This window comes from Opisthocomus hoazin, chromosome 22 (assembly GCF_030867145.1).
Source record: "Opisthocomus hoazin isolate bOpiHoa1 chromosome 22, bOpiHoa1.hap1, whole genome shotgun sequence".
NCBI classification, from domain to species: Eukaryota; Metazoa; Chordata; class Aves; order Opisthocomiformes; family Opisthocomidae; genus Opisthocomus; species Opisthocomus hoazin.
In genome coordinates, this window is record NC_134435.1 from 1,316,579 (window position 1) to 1,330,525 (window position 13,947).

The 13,947-nt window shown below is 59.6% G+C and overlaps 1 protein-coding gene across 5 annotated transcripts in view; it reads right to left on the reverse strand.

The window, feature by feature from the left end:
- Window positions 1-13,947, reverse strand: part of ARHGAP26 (Rho GTPase activating protein 26) — a 141,164-nt gene that overhangs the window by 14,497 nt on the left and 112,720 nt on the right. The window lies entirely within an intron of this gene.

A 13,947-nucleotide genomic window follows, 5' to 3' on the forward strand; every position in this document is an offset into this window, starting at 1 on the left:
CGCTGGCACTTTCTTCACACAGCTCAGGTCCTCCAGGCATTCACAGGTCTGAAGAGTCACTCTCTGCAGGGTTTCTAGACAGCTTCTGCTGCTTTGTTCTTCTGCCCGAGAGGACATCAGCTCCACTTCAAAAATGTTTACAACTTGTTGTTTATTTTTGTGGAACTCGGGGCTATTTCTGACACAGAACATCTAACGGCTGTGAATGGGCATAGCCTACTGATGAATTAAAGCCCTCTCATGAATCATCTGAGGAATAAATAACAATATTCCCCTTCTGACATTACCGATACCTGTCTGCATGAAAATACATCACGAACCACCCAATCCTTTGACTCCTGTTCTGTTCCTATCAACAAAGCTGCAGAACGTAAGGCTCTTCTCAAAGCGAACCAGAAAAAAAATTATCATATCATTTATTGCCAGGGCACTTAAACGCTGCTAAACCAAGGCCAAGACTGCAGCTGACCAGTGGACAGAGCTCTGCTGGTGAATGCAGTGGGAGGCAGCCGCTGGCTGAGAAGCTGATGGAGTTCATGCAGTGCTGCCCGTCCCAGCAAAGCTCCGAGCGCGGATCTGCGCCGGCTGCAGCAAGCGATTCCCTGGCGCTGGCTGCACCCCAGCTCGGTGACCGCACCACACACCCCCCTCTACGTGACCATCAGCTCCCCGGGCTCCAGACCGACTCTTCCTCTGTCTTCTACTTTAAATGCAAGAAAAAAATGATGCTAAAACTCTCTCTGGCGGTATTGTCTCAGGAGTTATCTTGCTGCCTAATCATTCAGGTGGCAAATAATAACACACTTAGGGAAATCAGCGGTCAAAATACATTGTGGTCAACATCCCTTGACCAAACAGGTCCAAAAAAGTTCAGCTGCTTCAGCATGGACTCTCCCCACATCTCCATTTCCTAGTTCCTCCATCTCCATCAGCACAGATTACAGAATCTTCTTTTGGGTACCATGGATGTGTCCCTCTGTAACCTTGAAGATACCCAGCACATTGGTTTCTCCTGTCACTTGCTGCTTGGCTTATTTCCCATACGTAGAAGCATCTCCCTGCTTTAGTGATTTCATAAACCATCTAAAAGCTTTTCCACTTGAATGCAAGAGAGAATGGGAAGAGTTCTGCCTTTGGGAAGGAGAGCTGGAGTTCTTGTTGTCCCACTTAACAGACATTTCCATTTTGAAATACAGACAGATGGTGCTTGGTGTTTCACAGGGATGCGATGACATTGCTGGTCTGGTATAGGCCGCTGGCACGAAGCTGAGAGACCGATGTTAGTGCTGGAGAAAGGCTGAGTCAACAAGCAAAGCATCAGAAATGGATGGATTTTCAGCGTGAGTAAGCGTTGGAGGCGCTGCGGAAGGAGCTCGCTGGACCGGCACGCGCGTGTCTTCCCGCCGGCGGGATCCGAGCCACGGGAGCATCGTGCCGTACGGAACAGCACCGCGTCAACCGCTGCACGACTCGCTAGAATGGAGGATCTGCAGTTCCACCACCAAGTTACCAACCCATCACTCCCCACTCTTACCAGAACATCGCGCCGGCGCTGGAAGCGGGACAGGCGGGAAGAGCCGGGGCAGGGCAGCGGAGCAGGCGCAGCCACGGGGCCACGCTCACGCGGCGCCGGGTCCTTCATGGCACCGAGCCTGGGCACGACGCGTTCTGCCTCGCTCCGCCGTTCGCTCAGCGGCTGCAGTTTCTGCTCCATTAGTAACCCCCTCCCTGCTTCCTCTCTGCTCAAAAGGCTCTCGGCAGACCAAAAATCAAGCTGGCAGATCTGATGTTGAACCAGGAGCTTTCAAACTGTATTAAAGCTCCTAATTACTAATAGAAAAGTTGTACGGTGCCAGTAGGAAGCCAAACGGCAGTTTCAGAGGGAAGCGTTGCTAAATCAGGAGCCAGCATCTTAGTCACATCTTTTCCATCGTGCCACTGCTGCTAATATATGAGGTAACTCTGCAAGTCTGGATGCATTAGTCACCAACAAATTGCATTCACAATTAAGGAGAACTCAACAGTCCTCCAGAAATCTCTCGTTTTTCTCTGGCATTCAGTCCACTGCCGTCTTACGTCCCTCAGAAAAGAAAACTCTCCCATCTGCCACCCCAGGAACCGTATGGGATTCTTGGAAAAGGAAGGCGATTACAGTCCCTGGGGGATCACAGCTCCCAGAACAGCCGAGGGAGGCTCGGTGGGATCAAATATTGGAGGAAAACACCCCCTGTGCACGGGGCGGCCCTGCTCCGCTGCCGAGCAGGCTTCGCCAAGCACAAGCAGCTCGAGCCTGCCGTCGGCAGCGGAGGGTGGGCTGCCCACGGGCCGTCGCAGCTGCAGGGCAGCCCGGCGATGCCCGACGAGGCTGCCCTTGCCACCAGCCACCCTCACCCTGGACTGCCCCGACCCTCTGCCCGAGGCTGCCAGGGCACCCGCACCGCAGCAGCGGGCCCCGCACCCCTCCATCGCCCCTGCTCCGGGCGAGGGGCAACCCGTCTTCATTTCCCAAAGCCAAAGCTGCCTTTTGCTGGCAGAGACGCCCTGCAGCGGGGAGCCAGTGAGGGGACGGCCGGACTGCCCGCAGCGCGGCAGGGCAGCTGCCCAGGGCGGTGCCTGGAGCTGGCGATTTTGCCCCCCGTGCTCTCAGCCTCCAGCACGAGCCCCCCACACAAAGGCTCGTTCTGCCCGTGGCCACGGAGCTCAGTCGCTGCCGGCCGGGCAGCCGCAAGCCACCCCTCAAGCCGTTACTGCCAGTGCTCTGAAGGAAGAAAAGTTTCTTTTACTTTTCAAGTAATTTCTGGAAATGGTCAGAAAAGCTACTCCACACCGTAAAAAATCCATTCCTGGCTAAGTAATCTTCCTTGCATAATTTGATAGAAGGCCATTTCCAGACTCAAACCCTAACAAAAAACAAAGACCGTTTATTTAAGCCTTCATCAGCACCGCAAGCTAAAACTCTTATTTTTTCTATTCTCCACGCAGCGCAAAGAACTAACACCTGCCCACACAAGTCATACGCACTGGGAAAAACAACGCGGATTCTTTTGGCCTGTAGAAGTGATTTGAGAATAACGGGTGAGTAAAGTCACTGCATAATAATTCTCTGCATCTACTTGATTTGCCGGATTTCCTTTCGTGTATTTGTTCTTGAGGGCTTCGCTTGGCAAGCAGTCGGCAGACACCCGTCACAGCGAGCCCAGCAGAACACTTTGCTCCAAAGCCCACAACACAGAAACGATCCAATTCGATCGTCTTTATCAGAAGAAGTTCTGATTTTGTTCTGTTCTCTCCTTTTTCATCTATTTTTTTCCACTCCAAAACCCCAAACTTTGCAATAACATTTTTGCCTCATCAGCTCTCATCAGCAAAAGCCGCCTCCCCCAGTCGCACCCCCCCTCCCAGTGCAGCCCAGCTGGGAGGTGTGAGCACCACAACCCTCCCAGTTTACTGGCCCAACCTCAACTCCTCTGCCTGCAACCAAGCTGGAAACGCAGCCCTTCCTCCCTCCCCGTGAATCACACACAGATTAACGCGTTCCATTCGCTTTTTCTCGGTGGGCTGTTTTTTCACTTCCATTTGTCAGACGCCAGGCGCCGGCCCCGGCCTCCCCGCGGGCTGCACCCACCGCTGCGCCCAGAGCCCCCGAGGAGCCGCGCAGGGCCCCGGGCGGTCACCGACCCAAACCCCGGCTCCAGCAGGGCTGGCGGGGAGCCTGGAGCGGGTCGGTCCGCGGGCTCGGAGACCTCCGGGGACGGAGACTGCAGGCACGGACACCGCGTTAGTGTTACACCGTCACACGTGGAAGAGCCTGGCTCTTGTGAGACCTGAAAAGTGCACAACTAAGCACAACTAAAGCCACAGAAAGACATAATTTTAAGTCCCATCTTGGGCTGCCATACTGAGAAGCTACGGATATATGGGACAGCGATGGTCAGCTGGTGTAAGCGCTTGAAGAAGCAGCGGCTGGGGGCAAACCAGTGTGGTTTAGGCTTGGGGTGGACCTGCTGGAGAGCAGCTCTGCAAAGAGGGACCTGGGCGTCCTGGTAGATGACAGGGTGACCATGAGCCAGCAGCGTGCCCTGGCTGCCAAGAAAGCCAATGGGATCCTGGGGTCCATTAGGAGGAGTGTGGGCAGCAGGGCGAGGGAGGGTCTCCTCCCCCTCTGCTCTGCCCTGGGGAGGCCCCATCTGCAGTGCTGGGTCCAGTGCTGGGCTCCCCAGTTCAAGAAAGATGAGGAGCTGCTGGAGAGAGTCCAGCGCAGGGCTGTGAGGATGAGGAGGGGACTGGAGCATCTCCCCTACGAGGAGAGGCTGAGGGAGCTGGGCTTGTTCAGCCTGGAGAAGAGAAGGCTGACAGGGGACCCTATAAATGCCTCTAAATATCTGCAGGGTGGGGGTCAGGAGGATGGGGCCAGACTCTTTGCAGTGGTGCCCAGCGACAGGACAAGGGGCAACGGGCACAAACTGGAGCAGAGGAAGCTCCAGCTGAAGATGAGGAAGAACTTCTTCCCTCTGAGGGTGCCGGAGCCCTGGCCCAGGCTGCCCAGAGGGGCTGGGGAGTCTCCTTCTCTGGAGATATTCCAGCCCCGCCTGGCCGCGGTGCTGTGCCCCCTGCTCTGGGTGACCCTGCTTGGGCAGGGGGCTGGACTGGGTGACCCACAGAGGTCCCTGCCAACCGCTGCCATGCTGGGATTCTGTGGGCTGGAAGAGCCCCGGCTGCCGTTGGTCCCCAGCGCAGAGCTGGGGCTCGGCTGTGCCATACGGAGCCCTCTTTGCCTTCCAGCTCCCGCACACCTGTGGGCAGAAGCCGGAGGGGATTTTCCTCTCCTCCGCAGGGGACACGGCTGCTGTGTTCCCAAGCGCCGGTGCAGACGACAGCAAAAGCTGAAATATTGCTCCTTCCCCCCGTGATTTCCTTCCCGACGCCGGTCCCAGCCGGGACAGCTTTGCTGCAGGCAGCCTGCGGACCCCCTCCCGCCCGGCCTCGCCGGGGCCGGCTGCCGCGGTGCCAGGTGCCGCGCCGGGCGAGGGGAGCGATGCCAGCGCGCGGGGGCCGGCGGATAATTGGCGGCGGTTCTTACGCTCCCGATAATTTCCCAGCTTAGCACAGCCCTGTCAACAGTGTCTGCACGGCCGCCGCGCACGGCCAGCGCGCAGCTGGGCGAGGGCAAATTAATCGGCGGGCAGGATCCCTTACGGCGGCAGAAGGGACCGGGGAGATTGGGTTACCTCCATTTTAGGTTGAAGTGGTGGCGTTACAGCTCCAGCTAATTTATGAAGTTAATTAGGCACAAGGATCTTCTTTCAGAGGGAGACAGGCTGTCTTTGTGAGCGAGCAGCCCTGTTCTCCTCCTGCCCCTTCGGGGGACATTGTCGGCTCTCTGCTGGGAAACCGGATCGCGCGGAGGAGGGGTGGCCGGCCCCGGGACAGCCGGCCCCGAGGTGGTCCCCATCTGAACCCCGCTCACGCACGGCCCTGGCACCCGCGGCTGCTGGGCCAGGGGGGAGGTTTGGTTCGTTTTCAGCGTTTTCAGCGCCTGTGTGGGGCGGCTGGAGCCAGCACTGCCTGCAGAACACCCTCCCACAGCCGTCAAAAGGCTTCTCCAAGGGAGAGTCTGGGCTACATCCTTGGTTTTGAATTAAATCTGCCTGCAGAAAGAGGAACCAAAGAATGCCTTCGGCCGTCTCTTTAAAATATTTTGACTGTGGCGACATTTATAGGTGGCAGAAAGACCTAATTCACTGTCATTTCGCTTTCAGCAGTCTCAATAAAAATTCTGGCTAGGCTCGCACTTGAGGGATCCTGCCCCAAAGCGACTCCGACGCAGACTGCGCAGAGGGGCTCGCGGCAGCGCCGGGCTCCGGGGCTGAGCCGGGACGGGCGCTGGGCGGCAGCCACCGAGCAAGCCCGCGCCGGGACCGCAGCTCGGCTGCCATCAAAGGGGAATGGCAGGCAGGAGAGGGGGAAGGCAAAACAAGGTCCGGCCACCGAGAAGATGAGCCTGAGACAGGCACACCAGCTCGTAACAAACTGCGCTGCTGCCTGCCCCAGGGAGGGCTTTGTCGTAGCCGTTTTGATTCCTGCATCCACATCCCCACAACGGCCTTAATGTATTTCCAGACACCGCTTTACTTGAAAGCGGAATTTCCATGAGCCAGTATTTGTCTGAGGCAGTTTCTGTGAAGAAAATGCTGCCACGCAGCTATCTCCACGCTAATTACATGAATTAGGAAGCAATGAAAGTGCGACGTCTGTATTTTCTTTCCCAGGCTTTCAAGCACGCTGCCACATGAGGAAGAACTTCTTCCCTCTGAGGGTGATGGAGCCCTGGCCCAGGCTGCCCAGGGAGGCTGTGGAGTCTCCTTCTCTGGAGATATTCCAGACCCGCCTGGACAAGGTCCTGTGCAGCCTGCTGTAGGTGACCCTGCTTCGGCAGGGGGTTGGACTAGATGACCCACAGAGGTCCCTTCCAACCCCTACTATTCTGTGATTCTGTGATTCTGTCCTTCAGCGTCTGTGCCCCCGGAGCTCAGGGTGCTTTCTGAGGTCTCGCGGAGGGAGATCTAAGCCCCCGCCGCCTGCGAGAAGCCCCCTCCGACGCCCCCAGAGCAAACCCCACGAGCAGAGCCGTGCTGTGCAAAGCAGAGGCTCCGGGGAGGTCTCCCGAGAGGCAGCTCGGGGAAGAGCCAGGCTGGAGAAGCCAAGGGACGGCCCGGAATGTGGAGCCGCTGTCTGTCCGTCCGTCTGTCTGTCCGCGAGCCCCCACACACCCCGTAGAGCCCGGAGACAACACCCGCGGCAACTCCAAAGCAGCCCCACAACTCATCCCTGCCCAGAAAGGGAAGACGGGCGCCTGCTCCCGTCAGCGAAGGGCGCGTAGCCTGACAGATTGCCTCTGTTCTCATGGAGGAACCTGGAGGAAATATTTTGAGGTACGGCTACTAGTTCACATGGGGTTAGCCACAGAACTGGAGACTTATTTTATGAGAATATTTGGCTTAATTTTCAAGTTCAATTTGTGGAAAGTTTCTAGACCAAGAGCCAACTAAACAGTGAAAGAGCTGAAGCTTTGAGAAGTTGTTGTGCCAGGCTCTGGGGCATATGAAAAGCCCACAGAGCAGTAAAGCAGATAAACCACCCATCTTCCAGCCCCTCCTCCTGCGAGCCTGCCGGGCAGCGGTGCCGGGAGCTGGCGTCCCTGCTCCTCCGGGCCGAACCGCCTGGCACATCTCCCCTGGGATGCAGGGTGCCATCGCCCTCTGCCCTCCCCAGACACCCGCACTGCTCCCGTGGTCTACAAGCATCGCCCTTTTTCACGTATCTTAGCACACTTCATGGAAGCACACAGATGGTTCAAAAGTAAATCCAGGATTATTCAAACGCAACACAGGAAAAAATTATGAAATACATATGTATACATGTGTATATATGCAAGCTTTAAAATGAATCGCCACCAGCAACTGAGCCTCAAGTCCATCGATCTGCCGAGTCTGCTGAGGACGCAGCTCGTGTTCGTCACGAAACGGGTTCAAAGACGTTTGCCAGACCCCTGGGTCACGGAAGCTTACGCAGCTTTCTAACTGCAGGCACAACCTGGGACTCCCAAGTTAAAGCTGCTTGAAAAAAACCAAACATACAGACACCCTTGTGACAGTCTGCACCAAAAAAAAATAAAGAAGTCATAAGATACTTTGAATATTATGTCATCTGGGATACGCCAAGCAACAGACTGGGAGCTTCAGGATCTTTTCTCAAGCAAGAAAACCAGCAAATAGGCGGTTTCTGTTCTAAACTGGAAATCATCTCTAAGCCCCTTGAGCACGACGCCAGCCCCATGTCCAGCACATGGAGCGCAATGCACCCGGAGACGCCTGCCCGGGTCTCACAGAATCAGAATCCCAGAATCCCAGCATGGCAGGGTTGGCAGGGACCTCTGTGGGTCCCCCAGCCCAACCCCCTGCCCAAGCAGGGTCACCCAGAGCAGGCTGCACAGCACCGCGTCCAGGCGGGGCTGGAATATCTCCAGAGAAGGAGACTCCACAGCCTCCCCGGGCAGCCTGGGCCAGGGCTCCGTCACCCTCAGAGGGAAGAAGTTCTTCCTCGGGTTCAGCTGGAGCTTCCTCTGCTTCAGTTTGTGCCCGTTGCCCCTTGTCCTGTCACTGGGCACCACTGGACAGAGTCTGGCCCCGTCCTCCTGACCCCCACCCTGCAGATATTTGTGGGCATTTCGAAGGTCCCCTCTCAGCCTTCTCTTCTCCAGGCTGAACAAGCCCAGCTCCCTCAGCCTCTCCTCGTAGCAGAGATGCTCCAGTCCCCTCCTCATCCTCGCAGCCCTCCGCTGGACTCTCTCCAGTAGCTCCTCCTCTTTCTTGAACTGGGGAGCCCAGCACTGGACCCAGCACTGCAGATGGGGCCTCCCCAGGGCAGAGCAGAGGGGAGCAGGCGGCTGTGCGGCCGGAGCCTCAGCCTCCTCCTCCTCTCCGCAGAGATCTGGCGCGTTCCCCTCCCCCGGGCCCAGCCACCCCTCCACGCCACGCTCGCAGCGAGCCCCTGCCCAGCTCGTCCAGATGGAAACCCCGACCAGGCGCGCGAGGTGTCGAGAGGGAAAGGCGAAGCCGCCACACTGCTTGGAAGGCAACGCTCCCAGCAGCCGCCTCCCTGGGGACCCGGGGCTGCGGGCACCCAGGGCACCTCTCACCCCAGCTCCCAGCCGTCCCACCCCACTGGGACCACCGGTGCGAGTGTAAAGCCCCCAGTCCCAGCCTACGACCGCAGCTAGGAACAGGTCTGCTCCTCTTAAGAGAAATTTAGATACGGCTTTTCCGGAGGAGCTGCGATCACAAGATTTTACCCAATCCCTAAAAAATGCCTTTTTTTTCGTTCGGCAGTCAGCAGACCCACCCCTCGCGGCTGGCCTTCGCGATTAAGACTCAGATTAGGAAAAAGCCCAGGGTCTGGGGGTCTGGGCCGAGCTCTGCGTGGCCGCGCAGAGCAGGGCTGGTGGCGGGCACGTCTCTGCCACCCGGGCAGTCCCAGCTGGGCATCGCTGCGTGTCCCGCACGGTGCCCGGCCCGTTCCGGGCGCGCGGGGCTCCGATCCCCCGATGCAGGGCAGCGGAGGGCCCGCGGCCGGGAAGGAGGGTCCCGGGGGGGGGACCCGGCCCCGGGCTGCTGGCCCCGACAACGCCTCTCCCCGCTCTTGGCTTTTGCCGGAGCCGCAGTGGCTCCCGGCCAGCCGGCCACAATGCGGTGGAAGGAAGAAGAAACAGCTTTGTTTTGCCCAAAGCCTCGCAATTAATCAAGCTCCTGCTTCCTCGCGGTCCCGCTTTCCCTACCCCGAGCGCACCGCGCAGCTTCCATCGCCGCGCCGGGGCCCAGGCACCCTGCGCCTACCCCGCGGTTTTCCCTGCCATTTCGTACGAAGGGAGAGAACTCGAAAACGAAGCTGAAGTACAAAGAAACGTCTTTCCTACAGCCAGCACTGCTAGGATGGCACTAAGAGCACGACGCAGCGCAGGAACCTCCCGTGCAGGCTGGCAGCCCCCACCCTGGGCCACCCTCCTGGGCACCGGCTCACCCACCCAGGGGCGAGAGGACCCCTCTGAGCACAGACCACCCCAAGAACGACACACAAACACGTCGCCAGTCTTTTTTCAAATTAAAAGTGGGGCTGCACACTGGGGTGGGGGGAGAGCGGGTAAGAATCCAGGTTTCTCAGGGCAGGACTACTTGATTAATGAGGAAATTTCTTCAGCAGAAATCCCAGAGATGCCATTCCAGAGAGACGTTCCCAGAGTGGCTGCCGGGAAGGCAGGATGAGGGTGGGACCCGCTCCCGCGCCTCCTGCACCTCTGATCGCCGTTCTTCTTCGGGATATAAACATCACGAGCAAAACAGAGCGGCACGAGAGCCTCTGCGAAACCAGGAGCAGCGAGCACCGCGGGCAGGAACTGCAGAGGCAGCGCGGGTCACGGGCTCCCTGCCACCCACCGCAGCCCCTCGGGTGGGCGCAGGGCAGCGGGCAGGGGCTGCCGGACCCTCTGCCCCGAGCCCCAGCCCCTCACCAGCGCTGCTTCCAGGGTTCGCCAGCCCCCCGGGCAACGCGCGGGGCTGATCCCGTGGCCGACGGTCTCTGCGTGGGCTCACATTCATCTAGAGATGATTTTTTTTTCCCTTTTAAACGCACTGCAGGGTTCCTATCTCCTGAACCTCACTCGTCCTTCTGAAACGGGTAATATGTACGGAAAATACAGCTCAAAACCCCGAAGCGCATCGGCTCTGCACTTCACTTACATCATTTGATAGCAGGGCAGGGATTACCTCGGAAATACTCGGACCTGTCAGCCTGACCTCCAAGCAACGCTGGCGCGCGGAGGGAAACAGAGGCTCAGAAACCATCGCGCCTTGTCCTGCCGCAGCAGGCTCTGCTCAAAAGCCTGTCCCCATCTTTCTTACGAGCCCCCTTTAAGTACTAGCAGGCTGCTCTAAGGTCTCCCCGTGGTCTTCTCCTCCCCAGGCTGCCCAGCCCCAGCTCTCCCAGCCTTTCCTCCCAGCAGAGGGGTTCCAGCCCTTGCATCATTGCTGGGGCCTCCTCTGGCCCCGCTCCCACAGCTCCAGCTCTGTCCTGTGCTGAGGGCTCCAGAGCTGGACGCAGGACTCCCGGGGGGGTCTCAGCAGAGCGGGGCAGAATCCCCCCCCTCGCCCTGTGCCCACGCTGTGGGGATGCAGCCCGGGGCACGGTTGGCTTCTGGGCTGCCAGCGCACGCTGCTGGGTCACGGGCAGCTTCTCACCCCCCAGCAGCCCCAGGTCCTTCTCGCAGGGCTGCTCTCCATCCCCTCATCCCCACCCTGTACGGATACCGGGGCTGCCCTGCCCCAGGAGCAGGGCCCTGCGCTCGGCCTCGTTGAACCTCATGAGTTTCACACAGAGCCACTTCTCCAGCTTGCCCAGGTCCCTCTGGATGCCATCCCGTCCCTCAGAGATGGGCTCATCCTGCTCGGAGCTGGCAGCACGTGTCCCCAGCGCCGCAGCCCTGCCAAGGCAGCTGGCTGTGACGGGAGCAGGAGCTGGCCCAGCCGGTCCACAGGCACCCCCAGCACCCTCCTGTGCCGGCCGGCTCTGCGACCGCGGTGCAGACAGAGCCTTGGCAGCCGGCCGGCACCGTACCCCCGCATCCATCCCACGAGACGACCCCGTTCAAGAAAGATGAGGAGCTACTGGAGAGAGTCCAGTGGAGGGCTATGAGGATGATGAGGGGACTGGAGCATCTCCCCTACGAGGAGAGGTTGAGGGAACTGGGCTTGTTCAGCCTGGAGAAGAGAAGGCTGCGAGGGGACCTTATAAATGCCTACAAATATCTGCAGGGTGGGGGTCAGGAGGATGGGGCCAGACTCTTTCCAGTGGTGCCCAGTGACAGGACAAGGGGCAATGGGCACAAACTGAGGCAGAGGAAGTTCCATCTGAACATGAGGAAGAACTTCTTCCCTCTGAGGGTGACGGAGCCCTGGCCCAGGCTGCCCAGGGAGGCTGTGGAGTCTCCTTCTCTGGAGATATTCCAGCCCCGCCTGGACAAGGTCCTGTGCAGCCTGCTCTGGGTGACCCTGCTTGGGCAGGGGGTTGGACTAGATGACCCACAGAGGTCCCTTCCAACCCCTACTATTCTGTGATATTCTGTGATATTCTGTGATATTCTGTTCCGCTCCTTCCGACACCCAGCGGAAGCGTTCTGCTGGCAGGGATGGCAAACCTTTTTGCCAGGTCAGCAAGACGTTACCTGGTGAGCGCAACCGTTTCGTGGAGTCGCAATGCGGAGATGCAGCCCACCGAGCCACCCGGCCCCGCACCCCCCGGCCCCAGCCCGGCCCCGCAGGACACGGAATCACCGCGCGAGGAGCGTCCCCAACCCTCGCAGCTCCGTCCACCTCCTCCAGCACGTTTTGGCCCCCGTTCTCCTTCCACACCGTAACGCAGCAGCTGTTCGGCCGTGCCAGCAGCTGGCAAAGCCGGCCGCGAGCCGCAGGGAAGCCACCCAGCAGCACCCAGTGTCACACCTGACAGCCAGGTTAAGACCAAGGTATTATGTTTATTTTAAGCACTAAAAGATGGCTCTAACGAAGCCGTGCTCGCAGCACCCACCTCTGCGCCGGCCGGGTTTACGCGCTGGGAGCCGCCGTCCCTGCGCCCAGGGCCTCGGGTAACACGGGGGACGCAGATGCGGCCGGGAGGAACAAACCAGAGAAGAACGAGCTACAAAGGAAGCGTCAGGCCAGGGGTGGGCTGTCCGCAGGGACGCGCCCCACGCCGCGGCCCCACAGGTCGGCACCGCAAAGCTACCGCAGCCAGGTGTTGAACACCGCCATCTTCAATCTTTGGCTTTCCACGATCACACAGTTTAGTCGGAGCGCTTCCCCCGCTCCCGAAGTCCGAGCCCGCGCGGGAAGCGGCGCGCTCCTGGCTCTGGTTTCGCCGTGTTTTCGAAGGCGGACGCTTTCCGCAGGGGCAGGAGGAGGAAACCCGGCGCCCCTCCAGAAACAGATCCCCCGTCCGGGGCTGCGGCGGCGGTGGCAGCTCCTGGCATGGGGCAGCAGTCCTGCTGACTCACCGAGTACAACTCCCGCCCAGAGCAGTTTTTCCATAAAAATAAAACCAGCCCTAATAAATAAATGCATTCCCATGGTAAAACCCCGGTCGGTGGCTGGGCAGAGCGAGCCCTCACCCCGCAGCAATCCATCTCCCTCCCGGCTGGGGAAGGGGGACCGTGCTGGAGGGAAGGCAAGCCCGAGGAGGACCGCTTTCCCCCCGGGAAGGGGACCCAGGGAACGGCTCCCGGGCACGCAGACCCCGGCCCCAGCACGCTCGCTGCTGCCATGCTCGTCGTGCCCAGAGGCCAGGCAAGAAGCCACGCGCTCACACGGGGCGTTCAGGACCCGGCTCGGCTCCCCGTGGAGCAGACCCTGGGGACACACGAGCATCCAGAAGGGAGCCGAGAGGCTTCTGTAAACAAAAGCTCAAACAAACGTCCCTGATTCCACAGACGCCGCTCACAATTTTTAGCCCTGCACGTTTAAAGGCAACCTCTGAACGCGCCGGCGCTCGCTGCAGCAAAGGGAAAGCGAGGAACCCCCCGACCTGCAGCCCCTCACGCCTGCACTCCAACGAGTCTCCCACCGAGAGCCCCGCTGTCAGCTTCGTACGCGGCCGGAGCAGCAGCAGGCCCCAGCCCCTTGCCCCCGCTCCCGGGCAGGCTGCTGGTCGGGCACGGCGCGGTCGCTGCCGGCGGCTGGGCGGAGAGCGGCGCCGAGGCGGACGCCGCGTCGGGGCAACACAGCACCGCAGCTCTGCCCGCGCACAGACCCAGGTTTGGCACCCTGTGACTGGCAGAAAAAAATGTCTTCTCCCCTTCACCGCGGTCGCACTCTGCCCGCTTCGTAGCGCGCGTGAGAAGTGACGCAACGCCACGCGTGGGCAACCCCCCGGTGCCACCAGACAACATCAGCAAAGCATCGTGTGCCCTTATCACAGAATCATCAGGTCACAGAATCATCAGGTCACCGAATCATCAGGTCACCGAATCATCAGGTCACAGAACCATTAAGGCTGGACAAGACCTCTAAGATCATCAAGTCCAACTGTCACCCCCCCACCACCGTGCCTGCTAAACCAGAGGTCTCTTTCTGGCAGGGAAGGAGACACCGAACCCCGGGTTCCTTTGGACGTGTTCTCTCAAAGAGTTTCTTGTTCAGAAAGAAAATGCCTTTTCTCTCGAGGAGGAAAGCGGGGCTTCCCGGCCTCCGCACACCTGGAATGTTACAGCTCCTCAGCCGCGGGGCTTGGACTCGGCGCGCGCCGGCTCCCAGCTCAGCCCGCAGCCCAGCCTGAGGGCAGGCTGCCGGCAACGCCGACCCTCCCCAACGGACCCCGAGACGCGGCGGCCCTGGCCCACAGCTG